Here is a 15126-nt window from a genome sequence, read left to right on the forward strand (position 1 = left end):
ATGGATAAACAATGAGGTCCTGCTGTATAGCACAGGGAACTATATCCAATCACTTGTGATAGAACATGGTAGAAGATAATGTGAGAAAAAGAATGAGTATATATATATATGTATGACTGGGTCACTGTGCTATACAGCAGAAATTATCAGAACATTGTAAATTACCTATAATTAAAAAAAAATTAAAAGAAAAAAAAAAGATGCACGTCAAAGGAATGATTTCAATGAGCCCAGACTCTTGCATCTTCCCAAACGTAGAAAAGTACTAAAACTAACTTGAGAAGTCTGGGCGGTTTGTGATTATTGTAATTTTTGATGTTTGACTACATATTTTTAGGTTTTGTTTGTTTTGCTTTCCAGCAAAAGCGGCTACATCTCCTGACTCCCCCCCACACCTCTTTGGAACTGTTTCTGAGAGCTATCTGCGAGGTTTCCCAGCCTGTCATCCTCAGTAAGGTCCCCGAATAAAACAGAACTCTCGACTTTGAGGAGGGAGGTTGTTTTTCCAGGGGCCGAGCTGCACTGCCTCTATGGAAAGGAGCTCCCCTTGAGCGTGGAGGACAGAACGAGACAGCTATAAACGGCGGCTCCCTCTCCCACTCCAGATGATGCTTTGCAGAAAGGAGATAACATGAAACACATGCATAGAAACTACAAAAAAGAAAAACCTGAAGTCGAAATTTCTACATTCTCAGAGAAATTAAAGAGGATGTACTTTTTAAATCAAAACGTCAACGGAGACATTAAATAATCAATAAGATTAAAAAAAAACAACAGCGAGGAGGAGTGGGGTCACGCCAGAGGAGGTGGACTTGGCTGGTCGATTCTACATTCTATTTGAAAGCACAAATCTACAATAATCACTGAGAACCTGCTGTAAAGAAGAGAAAGAAAAGCTGACTTGAGCAGAAATTACAAAAAACTGCCATAAAACTACAAAATTAAACAATGTGGTACCAGTGTAAAAATAAGGAACTAGACCAATGGGAACAGAAAAGAGAGTCCAAAACACATTCAAGTACAAACATTATTTTCTCATGAAAACAGAGATCTAGGAGCTCCCGCTGTGGTGCAATGGGATCAGCAGCATCTTGGGAACGCTGCGATGGGAGTTGAATCCCCAGGCCAGCCTAGTAGGTACAATACCTGGTGTTGCCGCAGCTGCAGTTTAGGTCAAGATTGTGGCCTGGATCTGATCCCTGGCCCAGCCCAGGAGCTCCATATGCCACGGGGTGGCCAAAAGTTAAAAAAAAAAACAAAAAAACAAAAACAAAAATCTGGAATCTAATATATAGCACAAAGGAACCTTTCCACAAAAAAAGAAAATCATGGACTTGGAGAATAGACTTGTGGTTACCAAAGGGGAGGGGGAGGGAGTGGGATGGACGGGGAGCTCGGGGTTCAGAGATGCAGACTGTTGCCTTTGGAATGGATGAGCAATGAGATCCTGCTGTGTAGCCCTGGGAACTGTCTAGTCACTTATGATGGAGCATGACAATGTGCAAAAATAGAATGTGTACATGTATGTGTAACTGGGTTATCATGCTGTACAGTAGAAAATTGACAGAACAATGTAAACCAGCTATAATGGGAAAAAATAAAAATCATTATATAGAAAAATAAATAAATAAATAAATAAATTTTGGACCAAAAAAAATAAAGTCTATGAGGAAATGATTGATTATTAGAAAAATGGCATTTGGTGTCTGGCTCTCTATTTGGGAGAGGATGAGGGGAAGTCTCTATAACATACAAATAATTTCCATATGGCTGGAACACCTAAAAGAATATTATGTGAACACTAGAAGAACCAAAGAGTAACATCTTATTATCTTAGAGAGAAGATGACATAAGACCTAGAAGCCAGGAAGAAGACTGACTCGCACAGAAACGAAAACGGTCTCAACTGCTCAAGAAATCACACACAAAGGTGTTAGACAAATAATCGTAGTAACAATAAGAAGCATTTTTGAATGACAGATAATGGCTAGGTGTTTACATTTTCCACGCAGTATTGAATTCTTATAACAATCCCACCACGAGGAAAAGTACTACTTCCTCTACTCTGCAACTATGAAAGCTGAGGTTTTGGGAGGGTTTAAATAGCTTTCCTCATAAGTGTCACTATGTGACAAAGCTGAGATTTCTAAACACAGTTTGGATTCCAAAACCTATCTGCTTAATAAGCATACTACATTGCCTCCTTAATACCAAAAAAAGGAAAAATATTTGCAGCAAAATATTCAATGCAATAAAATCTATAATGCCTACAGAACTCATACATAGTTTAAAAAGACACAAACTGATTCAAAAGCAAAATAGATTAAACAGAAAAATCATAAAAGGAATATACAACAACTAAAACATTTTTTAAAAAGTCAACATACCAAATAAACAAAGAAATGCAAATAAAATAAAAAAGGAACATCAGATAGGCCTTAAAAATACATCTTACTTAGAAATGATATGGAGAATCAGGCATTCGTATTTGTCACTGGTAGGAATACATACTGGTGTATATTTGGAGACCATTTTTGAACTATCGGCCATCATTTTAAATACATGTATTCATGGTCCAAATTTTCAGTTCCAGGAATGTAGCTGAGAGAAACGTTCATAACATTTTTAAAAATTTTAAGGTTTAAATTATGTATAATAACAAAAAACTAGAAGTAATGTAAATATCCATTATTAGGAGGCTACACGTACGTGTATGTATATACTATATATATGTACACCTATGTATGTATCAAATGGAAGAGCGACAGTCCTTAAAGTCAAATGAGTGCAATGCTGTCCACATACGCTACTGTAACAAGCGGTACTGTATCCACCCGACTGCTAAAATCAAGGACATCAGATACCAAGTTTAGGGAGAATGTGGAGGAGGAAAAGCAATTCTCAATCCCTGGCTCGTAGGAGTATGTAGAGAAATAGGACCAACCAGACATGCACATAGAGATGAGGCATCCCCCCTGCCACCACCCCCTGCTCGAGGAAGGTATTCTGCTTCACTCCCAGTCTACTGATTTAAATGTTAGTCTCACTTAAAATGAACCTTCCAAGAAACATCTAGAATAACGTTTGACTAAATATCTGGATACTGTTCCCTAGCGAAGGTGACACCTAAATTTAACCATCACAAAGGATGCAAACGGGCTTTGGAAAATGTCTTCGAAGAGCATACAAAGCTGAAAAGCATATTCTATGACCCAGTAATCCCACTCTCTGGCGTATAGTCAACAGACAAGCACGTGCATGATTCCCCAAAGACACGCACAAGAGTGTTCCCAGCAGCGCTACTCATAAGCACTCTAGACGGCACACTAGCCCAGAGCCCATCAAAAGTGACTTCTCGTTTTGTTGATACCTTCGTTTTCCATCCAGTGAGGTCTTTCCAGTCCATACATAGAGAATCCACCTCTAAGAGCTGTATGACACTCCTGTGTCATAATCTACCTGACCAGTCCTTTAGTGATGGACGGTCTCAATATCGTCAGTGGAGCAGAAATCCGCCTTCCTCTCCCCTTAGGGTAAATCCCACAACCCAACAGATGCTGCTGGATTCCTTTCCGCAGGTGACACGGCTGTTCTCTACTCTCCACAGCTGGAGAAGACCTGCTACCCCTCACGACTGCACATTTGAGTTTGACGACAATGTTAATTCTTTGCCAATTTGATGAGGGGAAAACTTTATTCACATTTTTAATAACATTTCTTTGATTATTCATGAGCTACACATTTATCATACGCTTTGGTGTTTCTCTGGTAACTTACCCCAGAGGATTTTGCCCATTTTCCATTAAAACATTAAATATTTTCCTTATTGATTTTTAAGAGCTCTCAATTTACCTGGGATATTGATTCTCTGTCCAACATTTTGCAAATACTTTTCCAATTTGCTTTCAACCTTTCAACTTTTTATGGTGTTTATTTTTACACAGAAGTGTCATTTTTTAAGTAGTCAAATTTACCAAACTTTCCTATTGTGTTTTCTGACGCTAAGGCAAACTTAGGCCTTCCCCAACCCAAGATTATAAAAATATTCACCAATGGTTCAGTATTTATGGTTTCAGTGAGGATTTATTTTAGTACAGTCAGTGAGGCAAGAACACAGATTTTCTTTTAACAGCTAGCTAACTGTAACATCATTCACGAATCTTTGTTTTCCCTACTAATTTAAAAAGCTACCTTTATCAAACATAAACTCCCATGTACCATTAGTCCCAAGTCTGGAATTGCATTCTTCCCATTGTTCTTTGTGTCTTTGTACCAGTAATATATATTTCTAATCGCTTTAACTTTATTTTATTTTATTGTCTTTTTAGGGCTGCACCCACTGCATATGGAGGTTCCCAGGCCAGGGGTCAAGTCAGAGCTGTAGCCGCTGGCCTACACCAGAGCCACAGCAACACCAGATCCTTAACTCACTGAGCAAGGCCAGGGATCAAACCTGCATCCTCACGGATGCTAGTCATATTTGTTTCTGCTGAGCCACGACAGAAACTCCTACAACGCATTTTAATATCTACAGAAGCAAGCTGCTCTAATTCTCGTCTCAGACTTTTTTCTTTCTTTTTTTTTAGCACATTCATGTCTATAACTTCATAATTGTTTTGTAAAGGTCAAAAGATTCTGTTGGAATTTTACCAGAACTGCATTGAATCTATGTACAAGACATCAGATACTGACCTCCTTCTTCATACACTAAGTCTTTCTATCCTAAAGCAATATGGATTTATTTATTTATGTACTTTGGTAAAATCTTATAATTTTCTAAGTTTCATTATTTCTCACTCCACCCTGGAAAGGCCACAAACATCATCTGAGAATCAAGAAAGGAAGAGGAAGAGAGAGGGATGAGAAAAATCAGATACGCACCCCACTACTCAGGGTTCCAAGTCTGAAACAAAGCTCAAGTTGAGAATGAGAAGGAAAACTCCCTTGCTGTACAGTGGGAAAATAAAAAACAAACAAACAAACAAACAAAAAAAAACTACTTTTTTTTTTTTCTTTTTAGGGCCACACCCACAGCATATGGAGGTTCCCAGGCTAGGGGTCCAATTGGAGCTGCAGCTGCCGGCCTACACCACAGCCACAGCAACACCAGATATGAGCCTCATCTGCGACCTATACCACAGCTCACGGCAATGCCGGATCCTTAACCCACTGAGCGAGGACAGGGATTGAATCCACAACCTCATGGTTCCTAGTCAGATTCATTTCCGCAGCGCCACAACAGGAACGCCAAGAAAAACTGTATTTAGTAGGAGTTTATAGTTCATAGTACAGAGAACTGGCATTTTATTTATTTATTTTTGCTTTTTAGGGCTGCACCTGCAGCATATACAAGTTCCCAGGCTAGGTGTCAAATCGGAGCTACAGCTGCCAGCCATAGCAACACCAGATCCAAGCCTTGTCTGCAACCTACACTACAGCTCACGGCAATGCTGGATCCCTGACCCACTGAGCGAGGCCAGGGATCAAACCCGCATCCTCATGGATACTAGTCGGATTTGTAACCTGCTGAGCCACAACAGGAACTCCTGAGAACTGGTATTTTAAATGCCAAAAATAAGAAAAGATTTACTTTATTCCCTGAGAGTAATCAAACCCCAGGAGGAGAACTCACTGAAATTTCACTGAGGAATATGAAAGTCCCTCTGTGAAGTCCAGCTCATTCAATAAAATGAAAGTCTGCCTATGTCGTGGAGAAGTTTTAACAAAGTACAATATGTCCATAATATTTATTATATTTGTTTCTGTGCAGTGTGTTACGAAATTCTTTCCTAGCCCAACGTCACCGCTATTCTCCTGTATTTTCTTCTCCGAATAGAAGCTTTGTTTTTAGCATTTACATTTTAATGCACCAAGAACTTGTGTTACGCATACTGTGGGCTAAGATCCCGTTTATAAGCGGGTAACCAAGCATCCCAGCGTCAGGCAGTCAGTCAGCCATTCACTCTCTCCAGCGATTATGGCCACATGTCCCATAAAGTTTCCATGTCTTATTTGCTCTATTCGTGGGCTGTCTGTTCTGATCTCTTGGTCAGTGTCGTGCCTTTGTGCCTTAGAGTTCTCATTGTGAATAGAAAATCTTAGGCCAGATCTATCATACACATCGTGAGAACAGGACAATGGACCACACTGTTGGCTCTCTGAAACTTAAAGAATATGCATCATTCTGGCAACGGTATCAAGGGTCAGAAATCAGTATCGACATGATAGACGAAGAATGGAAAAATGTCACGACGTAACAAAGAAAGCTTTACCATAAAGGACTCAAGTTCATCTGTTTTAGTTCCTATCCAGATTCCATAACTTAGTATTTCTCATATAGTACCTCCTTTCTTTTGGGTCCGAAAATTTACTGAAAATTTAAGAAAGTGTAAAAAGAATATTGGACTTCAACTTGAAGGGAACTCCAGTAAGAAATAGGCATAATAATGGAGTTAACAAAGAGATAATTTAAAAACCCTACCTTACACGCAGGTTTTCTGGGGATTATCTGATTATCTGTTTCATAATAGTTATACTGCATGGGCATTTTGACAGCTTTTTGAAATTTTAGAGCATCCGAGAGACTCATATACTCAAAGGGATTCTAATTAAAGGTTTAGAAGTGTTTGATTAAGTTTGCAATCAGCACTTAAATGTTTGGGGAAATTTAATCTGTTTAAGCCCATATTTCATTTATCAGTTTATATACAAGTTCTGTAAATATTCAGTGGGATGTTATTAATAGTTAATGAATTCTAGATTCATATGATTAATAAATTGGAAGATAAACTAATTTAAATAACAGTATTTATTCCTCTTTCTCCATAGACATCATTTGGACATAAAGTAATCTCACCATGATAAGTCGGATCTTTCTCCTGCTTTTTTCTGAAAATGGCTTTTTTTTTTTTTGGCCCTAAATTAGCTTAGTAACATCTGTAAAAACGTTCTGTAGTTGTTTTAACGGAAATTTCACTGAATTAATAGATGGAGTTGGAATGCATTTTCCTCTTCATGAGCACATGCAGCATCTTCTGCTCTGTCTTAAAAGAGCAAGCTTCCAAGGTCCCCCCCTTAGGAAGAGGGCTTCCTGCAGTCTGTGATGCTGACGGGAACCCAGTGTCAACATCATCCTCTCCACCCGCACGTGACCGAGATGCCAGAACCTTCCGTGACCCAATCTGCAGATATTTCCCTCATTTCTTCGCTTGTCTGTTCACTTTCTCATAGTGCCTTTTGAAACACATATAAATCCTTTGCTTCAATGAAATCCAGTTCATCTATTTTGTCTTTGGTTGCTTGTGCTTTTAGGTGTCATGTCTAAGAAAACGGGGCCTCACGCAAGGTCAGAGAGATTTACTGCTATGCTTTTATCCAAGAGTTTTATAGTTTAGTTCTTACATGTAGGCCTTTGGTTTTGAGTTCATTGTTTGTAATATGGTATAGGTAGGGGTCCAAATTCATTCTTGTGTGTGTGGCAACCTGCCTGTCCAAGCTTCATTTGCTGAAAAGACTCTTCTTCCCCCACTGGATGGTCGTGCTACCCTGTTGAACACTGCCTGTACACATATGGCTTTATTTCTGGACTTTCCATTCTAGTCTAGGGATGTTTATGTTTACCCTCCATCAGTATCACATGGTCTTATGATGTTACGTCCTTCTCAATGTAACAAGTCTTATATTTTTGTTGTATTTATTCCTAAGTATTTCACTTTTTTATGCCATTGTGAATGAAACGGTTTTCTTAATTTCCTTTTCATTTTTTACATTACTAGTGTATAGAAATACAATTCATTTTTGTCTATTGCATCTTGCAACCTTGCTGAATTTGTCCATTAGCTCTGATAGTTATGTGTGTGTGAATTCCTTAAGATTTTCAATATACTAGATCATGCCATCTGTAGAGAGTGGTAGCTGTACTTCTCCCTTTGAAATCTGGATGTCTTTTGTTTTTCTTTCTTGCCTTATTTCCCAGGCTAGAACCTTTGGTATAATGCTGAAAAGAAATGACAAAAACTGGCGTCGTTTTCTTGTCTCCTCGTCTCCTGGTTAACAAATGTACTTTTTAATTTCTGGGTCTCTTGTCTTTCTGGGCTGTGTTCTGGATGAGGTTCAAATTCAACTCTTCCAAATATCCAGTGCCCCATTTATTTTTATAAGGGGAGGTCTGTCTTCATTTACCACTTCAAATACATTTAATACACTACTTTATAACATCTGTTCTAGAAATATAGCATCACCTATAAGGATTTGATTTCTCACTTGTTGATTTTACACCTGTTCTCTTAACATTAAATCTCTCCACATATTTGAATTTGGGTTTGCAAGCTCCATTGCGAATGTTAAGGATTTTTTCCCCTCTTATTTTATCCCTTTCCTTTGTTCTTACTTTTTCTGATTGCGTCTCTCCAGTTCTCTGGTCTAGTACAGGGCCTTTTAATGACTCTTTCACTTGCTGCTTCACTGTGATATTGGGGATTTGGCAGATGTGGTGACAGAATCTGGTAGCTTAGCTGTGTTCCAAGTTTCCTGGCTTTTGATGCCTGTAGGGTCTAGTAGTACGGCCTCAGGTTAATATTAACCTCAGTCAAAATTCTTTTCCTCCAGTCTTTTGCCTTGCTAAAGAAAAGCTGAAAATATTTTTATTTTTCTTGTGGTCAATTAAAATTTATCATTCAATATTACTCTTTTATCTTCTGCCATCTGTTGTTACTGAGAGGTCTACTGTCAAGATATCACTGTCCTATGTGCAACCTGTATTTTCTCTCTAATAGTACTAAAGATTCTATCTTTGATGCGCTGCAGGTTCACCACACATAGAAATGTCTACGTGTAGTGCATTACCGTATCCGGTCTGATTCTACTAGGAGTATACTTTCAATCTAAAGACGCATATTGGCTCCAAAATTTTCAATTTTTACCCGCTCTGATATTTATCTTTCATGTCCTCCATTAGGTTTTTAGACGTCTTCATGCTTTTAACTGTCATTTCACACTGTATACATTAAATTCTTTATCCCTTTCTACTGTCCATCGTCCAAAGCCAGTCATGGTGGCCCCAGTTAACCACAAGCATACAGAGAATGTGGGGGAGCAGGTGAAATTTGGGGAGCTCGCCCCTGCTCTGCCACGGCCCTAACAATGTCTGTGCTCTGGTCCACTTTGCTTGTCAACATTACCATAGCAACCGTCGCTTCTTAGGCTACCAGCCCCAGCATCTTTCTGGGCTCTGCTCAGTCCTGCCCTGGGTGTCCTTCATAGACGGGGCCCTGATTGATTGATTGATTGATTGATTGATTGACTGATGGCCTTGGCTTCGTTTCCCTACTCATGCCCTCCCTGGCTTCCCTCCTCTTCGGAGGTCGGGCAGCCTTTCTGCTCCATTTTGTCCGAGAGCCTTAGTGTTCTAAGGCCTATCTGTGTCCAAGAATGGCTTCGGCATTTTCCCCACTCACAAACAGGGCTTTGTCTGCCTCCTACCCCACTGTTTCCCAAAAGGGTATATATAAGACCTAGAATTCCTGTCCACAGCCTCTAAGCCATATTGTGGCTTCAGTGAAAAGAGCACTGGATTTAATTCGCAAGTTTTCATCCTGGCTTTAAATGTAACCATCACCATAATAAATAATTATTATAATAACATCTATCATTTATTACTTGCCTGAAATGTGTTTATTTCTCTTCTAAGCACATTATACATATTCCTCACAAAGATTCTACAAAGCAGTATTATTTTTCCAAATTAAAAGATAAGGCTCAGAGAACTATTAAATACAGTATCTATCGTGAAAACAAAAATCTCTTCTACAGAACGAGTTCTCAAAGTGTCGTCTGGGGATCTAGGTCAATAGTATTTTCATATTAATACTAAGATTTTATTTTCCTTTTTTATTCTAATTCTCTAAGGAGTACAGGATATGCCTAATTGCATTCAGAAGCAGAATAAAAATTCACCTGTCTCTATTCATCCAGATATTAAAAAAGAGTTACAAAAGGTAAAACAATGTTATCTTCTCACTACTTTTTTTTAATTTTGGAAAATGTGGTTTTTAAAATATAAACATCTTCTTTATGGGTTCATTGTTGTAATTTAAAATGAAAAATAGATAAATATATTTTTAAAGCTCTCAGTTTTTACTTCGGATACAGTAACTGTCTATAGGTACAACTCACAGAAACAAAGCTCCTTGGGGTCCTCGGTAATTTTGAAGGTTTAAAAGCATCCTAATCACTATCCTAGAGTAATCCTGCTCTCCGGGGTAAACGTATGTGTGATTTCTTAGGTGTCTTGCTTTCCCCCCAGGCTTATAAAAGCAAAAGCATATTCATACACAAATACATGTACGTATCTTGTCTTCACAAATAAAAATGTTATACAGCTGATTGTAAATGTTTCATTTACTTTAGAGTTCCTGCTATTTTTGTTTGGTATGTTTGATATCAATTCTTCTAGAAGTTCAAAATCCTAAACGAGATGTAGGCATGTGAGAATCAATCACAGGAGGAACCGTGGCCAGAGACAGAGAGGTCAAAAAGGGTCAAATGTGAAAGGTGAGACCCTGGAGTTTCCTTGTGGCTCAGCGGGTTAAGGATCCGGCCTTGTCACTCCAGCAGCGTGGGTCACTGCTGTGGCTCGGGTTCAATCTCTGGCCCAGGAACTTCCACATGCTGTGGGGCATAGCCAAAAAAATTGTTATTTTTTTTTTTAAAGAAATGTGATATATTGAGCCTGTTTTTTTTTTTTTTTAATGACTTAAATCCTTAAAAGAATCTTGTACACGTGCAAGTGAAATGTCCAAATGAAATCTTGCACACCTTCATTTGGTTATTCTATGAGCTGACATTACTAAATGTTTATGCAGTTATATTTCCAGAATTCATTTTGGTAAGAGATATATATTTAGTGTGTGTTGGATTTCAATTACTAGTTTCTTGAATTATGTCCGGCTAATAAATGCTCCTTTTCAGTTCTTTTGTGACACCGATTGTCTGATTATATAGTTTTTTGAGCTCTGTCCCACTCCAATGATCTCTTATTTTCCACGGCAGAAATGGAAGCCAAGCACTTCAGTCTCTGCCACGCTCTAAGACTTGGCAGAACTGGTACTGCCACTGCTCCCGCGTAAGTTCTGTGACTCTGCGACTTACTCATTTTTTCTTATGAAATACAGAAGCATTTTGTGGCTTTCTGAGAGGAAAATCTTGTTGGAGTTCAATCTGAATTATGCATAACTTCTAAACTGGCTGTTGAAAGTTATTATTGAATTAGTTTATCATTTGTAACACCTGTGCACATGCCTCCGCCTACACTAGGAAATGGGGATTCGAGTCAGTGTTTATGGGAAGCCCTTTAGGCTCTGCCTGACCATGTGTCTCCCTGGGCCCCCACATTCCCTCCCTGCCACCTCCTCCAGGCCACTCTCTAGCTGGTTGGAATATGCTTTCGTGTAGACTTTGGCCTTGAACCTTATTCTTTTTCCTTCACTTCCCTTTTTATCGTTCACATCACATCCTTTTGACATGTTGCTTAATTTCCAACTGGGGCCCTAATAGGTGCCATTTTTTTCTACTGCTTTGATTCGATTATCTTACTCCCCTGTCTTCCTCTTCCAGCTCTAGACCCCAGAACTCCAGCCAGAGCCGGAAGATGTTTACCCTCCCAGGTACTGGTGTACCTTTTACTATGTTTGTGCAAAACATTTATACTTATCAATATTTTGTTATTTTTATTATGAATCTATGTCTTGCTATTTTTATCACAGTGCTTTTGTGTGTATGGGTGTGGGTGTGTGTTATACGGAGGGCAGGTCCTTCCTCTTGCCTTTCCATTTATTATTACTAGATTAAAATATTACTGATGTCTTCTGTCTTAAAACTGACATGTCTTCTCCATTCAAACATTACTGCTATTAGTTTTTAGCAATTCTCGGAAGGGTCCTAAGTATATGGGCTCTACCTACAGATAATAAAACACTGCTTCATCCTCTCCAGTGCTTGTTGTCCTCATCTATGGGAGCACAGGGCACAGCATCACTGTCCAGACATCACACCCACAAGAGTGAGCTTTGGTGCCGTGGGTGGTGACAAAGCACCTTGCTCAGTGATGGAGGCTACGGAGGTACATGCAATCACGGACTAAGATGCTCACTGGGGACCTCTAGAAATAATAAGAGAATTTTCAGTGTGGGAAATACACATGGAAGGTGAAGACCAGAGCCCAAAAAATCTAGTTTATTCCTATGTCCCGTTTATTATGATATGCCCTTTGTGACCAGAGGAAGTAAAGCAGACATCAACTATGAAAATACACAAGAATGGAACCGTTTCAGTGAGAGCTAAAAATGAAGAACGACAGATTTCCTGGAAATAGCAAAGAAGAAGGCAAAGAGTCAGTTAAGGATGAAGTGAAATCTCAAACCTCAATCCTACAGAAATGACATAAAGAACAACTAGCAAGTCTAAACATTAACTTAGAAAGCAAAGGTTTAGAATTTCCCAGACCTTAGAATTTAAAAAACTGGTTTATTCCTCCTTTAAAAATTTTTAAGGACTGACATAGACTGTTTTAAAAAATTACCATTTGTTCATAGGAGAAAAAAAAGAAGAATGTTTTAAAAAATGACCACTTGTTCATAGGAGAAAAAAAAACATTTCGTAACCAAAACTTTAGGAATGGCACAGGCTATGAGTAAAGAAGAGTTTTATAAATTTAAAACCCTCCTCTTCATCAGGAACTCACTTTATTGCCCTGGTATTTCTAAATTAGCCAGAGATAAATGCGCACCTCATCAGGGTCTGGCAGGTCCACTGACCCGTGTAAGGACATCACACCAGGGAGATGTCAAAACACTTGACAGCTGCGTGGATTGGGTACCAACCAACCACAGTAAACGCCACCATTTAAACGGACATTAACCACGGACGGCCCGTTGAAAATAAAACCTGAGGAGGATCACAGGTATGAACCTAATCTGCGCACAACTGTGGTATCGGAGGAGACATGGGGGAAAGCGAAAATAAGCCACAATTATGAAACTAAGACACCAACCTAAAATAAGGCTCTTGCATTGATGAAAGTGTGTGTCCTAGAGTTGGAGATTCAGCGTTGTCTCCATCACTAACGCAAAGGAAGAGAGAGCTACTAACACGCTACTTAGGTTTCAGACAACAAATGCAAAGAACCTGAAATTCAGGCACCTCAGATGAGAGGAGACCTGACATTCAAAGGTGGGAAGAAAAGAAAATCTTTCCTTTTATAATTTAAAGATTAGAGGATGAAGAGACTTAGACAACACTCATGGGATGTGTTTTTTCATCACAGATCAATTACCTTGCTAAGTTGCTGTTCTCTTTGAAGGAAGAAAGCATTTCCAAAATCACAATAAGAGAAAAGTCCCTGCCTCCAGTGAATACCCAATGATGCGCTGAGCTGGTTTTACGGAGAGGATCATGGGGGGGGGGGGGGCCAACAGCCACCATCCTGACCTGGGGGCTAACGGGACCACTGTGACGTGCAAAATGCACTCTGCTCACCTCGGGGCCTCAGAAATGGGGCCATAAATGGTTTCAAGATTACTGAGAAATTACAAGGAAGATTAGGTACAGGTGGGTAAGTGTGCAGTAAAGGAAAAAGAGCTAAATAGTCAAATAAAATGAAAATGAAATAAAACAAATACTGTTCTCCCGAAGACCATGCAGTGACTCTTTTTTTAAGTAAGACTATATATTTAGAGAAATACAAGGTTCACAGAAAAACTGAGGGCAAAGGGACAGAGATTTCTCATATAGCCCCTGCCCCACACATGCATAACCCACCCCACTTTCCATTATCAATATCTCAACAGAGCATTTGTTACAAACGATGAAACTACACTGATATGTCACAACACCCAAAGGCCATCCTTTACACTGTAATCCACTCTTGGGGTTTACATTCTATGGGTTTGGACCAACGTATGAAAACATGTACCGATAATTACAGGGTCACACAGTATTTTCACTGCCCTAAAAATACTCCATGCTCTCTGTCTACTCATTGTCCCAACACGTGCCAACCACTGACCTTTTCACTCTTCCAGAACACCGTACGGTTGGAATCCCATAGTATAGAGCCTTCGCAGTCTGGCTTCTTTCACTTGGTGGTAAACAGTCAAGTCTCCTTCATAGTTTCTCAGCTTGATAGCTCATTTTTTTAAGCACTGAATGATACTCCATTGTCTGGAGGGTCCACAGTTTACTTGCCCATTGACCTACGGAAGGACATCTTAGTTGCTTCCCAGTTTGGGCAATTATGAATAAGACTGTAACAAACACCTGTTGTGCAGGTTTTTGCGTGGACATACCTTTTCAACTCCTCTGGGTAAATACCAAGGAGTACAACTGTGGATCATACGGTAAGGGTGTGCTTAGTTTTGTAAGAAATCACCAAACTGACTTCTAAAGTGGGTCCATCACTTTGCATCCCCACCAGCAATAGACATGGGTTCCTGCTGCTCACATCTTTGCCAGTATTTGCTGCTCTCAGTGTTCCAGATTTCAGCTCTTCTAATAGGTGTATAGGGGTATCTGGCTGTTTTAATTTGCATTTCCCCGATGATATATGATGTGGAGCATCTTTCCATATGCTTATTCATCATCCATATATGTATTTTTTGATGAGGCACCTGTTAAAGTCTTTGACATATTTTAAATTGGGTTATTTGTTTTCTTATTTAATTTTAATAGCTCTTTGTGTATCATGGATAACAGTTCTTTACCATATGTGTCTCTTGGAAATATTTACTCTCAGTTGGTGGCCTGGACTCACATTCTCTTGATATTGTCTGTGGAAGAGCAGAAGCTTTTAATTTTACTGAAGTCCACCTTATCAATTATTTCTTTCATAGACCATGTATTTGCTGTTGTATCTAAAAAGTTATCCTCATCCCAAGATTATCTAGGTTTGCGCCATTCCTATCTTCTAGGAGTTTTACTGTATTACGTTTTACTTTTATTTATTTTTTTAGGGCCACACCCACGGCACACGAAGGTCCCCAAGCTAGAGGTCGAATTGGAGCTGTAGCTGCCAGCCTACAGCACAGCCAAAGCAACGTGGGATCCAAGCCACGTCTATGACCTACACCACAG

General features: G+C 39.3%; 1 protein-coding gene across 30 annotated transcripts in view; it reads right to left on the minus strand.

Annotated features, from left to right (window-relative positions):
* Nucleotides 1–15126, minus strand: part of SYT9 (synaptotagmin 9) — a 345167-nt gene that overhangs the window by 237673 nt on the left and 92368 nt on the right. For 2 of the 30 annotated variants that reach the window (XM_084974922.1, XM_084974921.1), the window contains one exon: nt 14063–14249. The exons of the other annotated variants lie outside the window; for them this stretch is intronic. The gene's annotated coding sequence lies outside the window, so the exon portion shown is untranslated. The remainder of the gene's footprint in view (nt 1–14062; nt 14250–15126) is intronic. 30 annotated transcript variants of the gene reach the window in all.

The sequence above is a fragment of the Sus scrofa genome, chromosome 9 (assembly GCF_054392235.1).
Source record: "Sus scrofa isolate SSC_HxYL_T2T_F1_AM1 chromosome 9, Sscrofa_HxYL_maternal_Yorkshire_Landrace_v2.0, whole genome shotgun sequence".
Taxonomy (NCBI): Eukaryota; Metazoa; Chordata; class Mammalia; order Artiodactyla; family Suidae; genus Sus; species Sus scrofa.